Genomic DNA, 6,000 nt, shown 5'->3' with positions numbered 1-6,000 from the left:
TGCCCAACGGATTTACTTTACCAAATGGACCATCCCAGCCTTGCCGTAATGGTCTATTTGATTCACCTTTTATTGTTTAGTTTATTTTATTTTTACTTGTTAAATACGGGACAGACTTGACTGGGGAAAAGAAAGGGGAGAAAGAAAGAGGGAAAGAAAAACAGCGGGGAAGAGGGATGGAGATAATCTGGCATACTGGGCATTTGCCCAGTGAACCGAGGGGTCAATATAATTATTTTTCTTTGTTGGTACTATTTTACAGGCCGCCCTGAAGGGCTGCTGCTCACCATCACAGCAACCCATTCTTCATTTTCATTACTGACACTGGATTCCCCAATCAAATCTCAGTCGGCCCTGTCTTCCTTGTGTACTCATGCAACTTGTAGAACAGTTGCATGAGTAACTGTTCTACAAGTTGAGGTTCCTGCCCCAAGTGGAATAAGTGTCACCTCCTCACCTGTCTACAATCAACCAGCAGTATTTAGGACAAGCATCTACAACTATTCTTCACCAGATGGTCTACAAACCTATGTTAGTACTGCACGGCCTTTCCTTCTTATGCTTACCTCAGTTCCCCAGGGAAGCCTTCCTCTTATCTGCCAAGCAAGACATCACTTACTCGGGTCATTCTCAATCCCTGTAGCCTCTGTTTCCTTCCCCTAACCACGCTGTTCCTCTGTTTCAGACCCTCCACGCTCGAGACCCCTGCACTCCCCTGTACACTCTTCTAGTGTTGTTATCTATTCCTGTGTTTTTCAATGGTTTGTGTTAAATCTGGTTGTTGCTGTCTGTGATTGTATCTGTGTTTGGGTCCACATTTTACGTCCTGGCCTCTCCTTGACACATATTGTCAATGAGGGTTCTTCCTTGACAATATGTGTGTGACACTCTTACAGCAAAACAGTTACTTGGTCTACTTGTACTGAACCAAAGAGGTCGATCATCACAGGATTAAATGACTACAGGCCTATCACCCTGATGTCTTTGGCAATTAAAAGCTTTGAAAGACTGGTGGGGAGCCACTGGTGGAACACCTGCAGTTTGCTTACCAGGGAACCAGGTCAATCGAAGATAAATCCTGCATCACTTCAAAAAACCAGGGACATATTCCAAGATCCTGTTTGTGGACTAGAGCTCATTCCACACACAGACCATCAGCACCGGCCTCCCCCAGGGGTGTGTTGTCTCCCCACTGCTCTTCTCCCTCTACGCTAATGATTGCCTCCCACAAGACTGTTGTTGAAATTTAGTGCATTAAATAAACAAAGTCACGCTACTGGAGTTGTATTTTGAACAGTTTATTCAAGGAAGGAATTCAGTCAGCAAAAGGCAGTGATTGTGTTGACCTTTGAAATTCACCCAAACAAAGGAACCAGTCCCTACTTATATAGACTCCTCACCTCATCTTTTTTAACTTGTTGTCACGCCGAAAACTGGTCAACCTCCAGGTGAAGCACAGTTGAATAGGATATATGGAACAGACAGGTTAAACAAAAACTTAATTGTTCAGAGGAAGGAAGTAGGACATTGCTTCAATTAAGAAGATCCTGCATACCTGCCCTTCTGCATTTGCAGGTGTAAAACAAAAATATAGGCACTGGACCAAGAAAGCTGTATCTTAGTATATAACAAAATAATCTTCAACATTTTCTCCTTTTGATTCTAAAGAACCATATGTAGAGTAAAAAATCATTATACATAAGACTCTCATAAACTCATAATTAAACCACATTATATGTTATAAAACATGGAGCCAAAGGATCTAGCTTAGGGGAGAAGCAGGCCACGAGTCTGGTGGAGTCAGTGAAGCCCACAGTGACTGGCCCACAGTGAGTGGGGCCTGCAAGGCAACTTTCATGTGAATGAATGTTTATTTAGCTTTAAAAATCCAGAGAAAAACATGAGTAACATGACATGAGCCTTTAGTAAGCTCACACATTTCATGTGACTACAAAATTAGAGTGGCCTCTCCGGGTCAGGGACAAGTTGCTGCCCCAAGTAGATGAGTTTATGTATCTCGGGGTCTTGTTCACAAGTGAGGAGTGGGAGATTGATAGATTGATTGGCTCTGCAGTGATGCGGACATTGTAATTGTCCATTATGGTGACATGACAGCTGAGCATAAAAGCTGTAAAATTACAATAAGAACACATCCTCAAAAATGACATAATTTGGTTCTTAGTGAATGGTTTTGATTTGCGCTCTTGGGCATCAGTGTATTTGGGAGACAGATACCATTAGCTAAAATCTGATACCCCTGGAATGTAACTTCCTGCTAAACAATCTGCAGCTCTAGAAGGCTGGCCTTATGACCTTCAGCGGCCAAATGCTTCAACAGATTCATATCACTATTAATTAGGTTTAGTCAGAAGGAAATCATTAACATAGTGTAGAACAACAGAACCTGGAGTGAGTGTCAGAGAGTTTAGACCAGAGGTCGGCAACCCTGAGCACGTGTGCCAGAGCTAGCACGTGAAGGGTTAACTGATGGCACGACCATAGCTGAACTGGCCATCGGGCATACCGGGCATGTGCCTGATGGCCGATGGAGATTTTTCGTTTTTATGGGACGATGATTTTTTATTTTTTTTTTAGTCACGGTATAAACAATGAAAGATGGTGGATTGGCCAGGTGCTGGCAGATGTGTAAAAATAACTCAGTTGTTTGGTGGTGGCTATGGCGGAGCTTCCACAGAGGCCAGCAGGTGGATGAGGGAAAGGGGAGACAGGAGGAGGAGAGACCCGAGCCGAACTTCAGGTAAGAAGTTATAACCTGCGGTCTATCTGGGTCAGATATAAATCAAGTTTAGGTGTAGTTTATTTTCATTGTGCTAACTTTTTAAAGTCAGTTATAATAACTCGTACTGTATACTAGCTAGAATGATGGAGTTTCTATACAGTTGGGTGGGTGCTATGATGTTACTGATAGTCAACTTTATTTTATTCATAAGGTTATTTAGTAGAGTTGCCAACTGTCCCGTAAGAAATGGAATCGTACTCAGCCGGGGCGGAGCTGTCTTCGGGCTCCTGCCCTTGGCATGTGCACCTGCCACTAATCAATCACCTGTAGCTTATCACCACTCTTGGACCCTACTAAAGTCAGCAGCTCAGAGCCTCTCGTCGCTGGAATATTGAATCACCACGTTAGTGAGAATCCCAGCTTGTAGATTAGTGAATTGTGTCACGGATCATTAGTGATTGCTTTCCTTCCTGTCTCCAGATCCCCGGTCCCTTCCTGTTTCCTCGCAATCTGGGGAATTGTGAGTGAGCTGACAGCGAGAGCAGAGTGTGAGGAGCGGCTAAGACCCCATGTGTTTGGAGCATCCGTCCCTTTCCTCTTCTACCCATGGACCCGTGGAAGCCCTTCCCCAATGCCTCACTTTTGTAAATAGCACCTGGTGTATAATAAAACGAAAAGACTGAACGCAACCCGTTGCCTGCGCTTGAGTCCAACCCGCTAGCCTCGACAGAATATTCCAGACACGATGGACTCAGCAGGCTCGGACCCGCTGGCTCAGGCCTTTGCGGCATTGGAGGCGCGGCTGGCCCGTCATGAACAGCTAATCACGGCTACGCAAGGAGAGTTGGTTAAGTTAGCCCAAGCACTGGCTCAACAAACACCGCTACTTGCGTCTCCACCATCTAGTGCACCCCCACTGGAGGAACCTGCTCCGGCTGTAAGTGATCATCCGCCCACATCCACACCTGCTCCCGTCGCTTTTGACAGATCTCTCCCAACTCCTGAGCCCTTTACGGGTGAGCTGGGCAAATGTGCAGGATTTCTTATGCAATGCTCCCTCCAGTTTTGCCAGCAGCAAGACTTGTATGCCAGTGACGGTGCAAAAATCGCCTACTTTGTTCAGCTATTACGCGACTGGGCGCTGCGGTGGTCACAAGTCATGCTTAAATCTAATCCTGACATCTCTTATGCTGATTTTCTGCTTAAGTTCAGGAGCGTGTTTGACAGGGGCTCCAGCGCCCTTTCCCAATCCCTCACTTTTGTAAATAGCACCTGGTGTATAATAAAACGAAAAGACTGAACGCAACCCGCTGCCTGCGCTTGAGTCCAACCCGCTAGCCTTGACACAAAGCTGGAGTTATTCTGTGTCTTTACGCTGCACAGCTGCCTCTTCTTCTCTCATTCTCTCCCCCTCCCTCTCCTGTTGCTACTTCAATCATGAAACTAATCAGTGATCAGCTGATCGGCTTTTCTCTCGTTTGTTTATCGCTCACTTTGTGCCAGAAAGAGGAAACCAGCAGATGTTGCGCTAAACAACAGCAGCACGTTTAAGCTTGATCAGCTGTTGTTAGAATTTATTTAATATTAATTTCTAGTATCAGCTGATGCTTGCTGGAGCCACAGCTGTAAAAGCTGCTGGTCATGATATCGGTTTGGTTATCTGATGAGAGGGAAACATGAAGATGAAACCAAAAGATGTCCTTACTGAATTATCAGAGCTGAACAGATGATGGAGAAACAGGTTTACCTTTTAGGTGACATGAATGAGTTGAAGGGAAGTTATGAACTGTTTCTGAGAGACAAATAACACCAGGATCCTTTTTTTTATGTAGCTGACAGCTGGTAACTGTGCAGGAGTGGGCCTAGCAAAGTTTTGCCAGGGGGCCAGGTAGGGCATTAACAGGGAAAGGGGGGCACAAAGAAATACTTTTCTTTCTTATTCTCATTTAAAATATCTAGCTTTTATTAAATAATTATCTGAATCTTACAACCAAAGTTTTTATCTGATGTAAAATGTATAGAAATTATACATATACCAACAAGACTGTACATCACTGTCACAACAGCATTTGTTTTCATTCAAAGGCTTTATGGCTTTTCCTATAATACCTGGTGGGCCGGTCTCTAGTCAAAATGCCCAGGCCGATTCTTTTGTCCCAGTCCAGCAGTGCACTGCAGACATGCAGTGAATTAATCTGAGAAGGTGCATTAAAAAATAAATGGCCGGGCCAGCGGTGCACGTCGCAAATTAGCTCGCATAGACACATTAGTTGTGCTGCTCCTTAATGACAGAAACTTAGCTAACAACCCAAACTACGAGATTCAACTTGTAATTGGCTAAAAATAACTTAGCCTACCGGTGAGAGGGATGTTGCTAGCTGGCAGTTTTTGTCAAGCGATGTTGAAATTTCCAACACTTCAAATGCTTCAGGAGCTGTCTGCTCAGCGCAGCATCAGCACCGTGGAAATACACGGATACATTCATAGACTCGAGACAGAATTCACAATGCGTTTTTGGGACTTTCAGGTGTATGGACCAATGTTAGCACCAATGAGCAGCTGGATATTTCTCGCATTAACTGCCTGGACACAGAGGACATCGAAATGCAGCTGATTGAACTGACAAGCTCGACTCTGTGGGGGTCAAAGTTTGCAGAACTACAGACGCAGCTGGAATCCACAGCTGTGCGTGTTCATGGAGCTTGCATTTCCACCTGCTGGACATCACGACCTGACAAGTTTAACTGTCTTCAGAACATTGCAGAGGCCTTATTGACAGTATTTGGCTCTACACTGTGTGTAAGCAGATTTTCTCTCACATAAGTGTCCTTAGGTAGCCGTCTGAGCGCTGGACACTCGGAGACCTGTGTCTCTGAGTAGGAGAACAGAGATCACATTAACATGTGTATCTCTGTATTAACAAACATGCCATATTGGCCCAGTTTATTTTTCTTATCATTGTTGTGAGGAGACCATAAATAGCATTTGCATTTTCTGTTGTACAGTTCATTTGCTGTTATGGAGTTCTTGTTATGGATAAAAAGTGTCATTTTTTGTTTCAAAATAGCTGATAACTATTCGCTGATAGCTGCCAACATCTGCAAACATCTGCAAACAAATATAATTCGATAAAGTTGTTCTATATAGTGTGTAACTGTTAATATAGAGCGTTATTAAATTTATTGCTAATGCAATTATATGGCATATTGACCTCTGAGGAAATTTTAGTTTTTAATTTTTAATGGCACTCATCATCAAAA

This window comes from Perissodus microlepis, chromosome 16 (genome assembly GCF_051167445.1).
Source record: "Perissodus microlepis isolate ML-2025 ecotype Zambia chromosome 16, ASM5116744v1, whole genome shotgun sequence".
Classification (NCBI taxonomy): Eukaryota; Metazoa; Chordata; class Actinopteri; order Cichliformes; family Cichlidae; genus Perissodus; species Perissodus microlepis.
The sequence above is the reverse complement of the archived record's forward strand: the minus strand, read 5'-3'. Positions refer to the sequence as shown.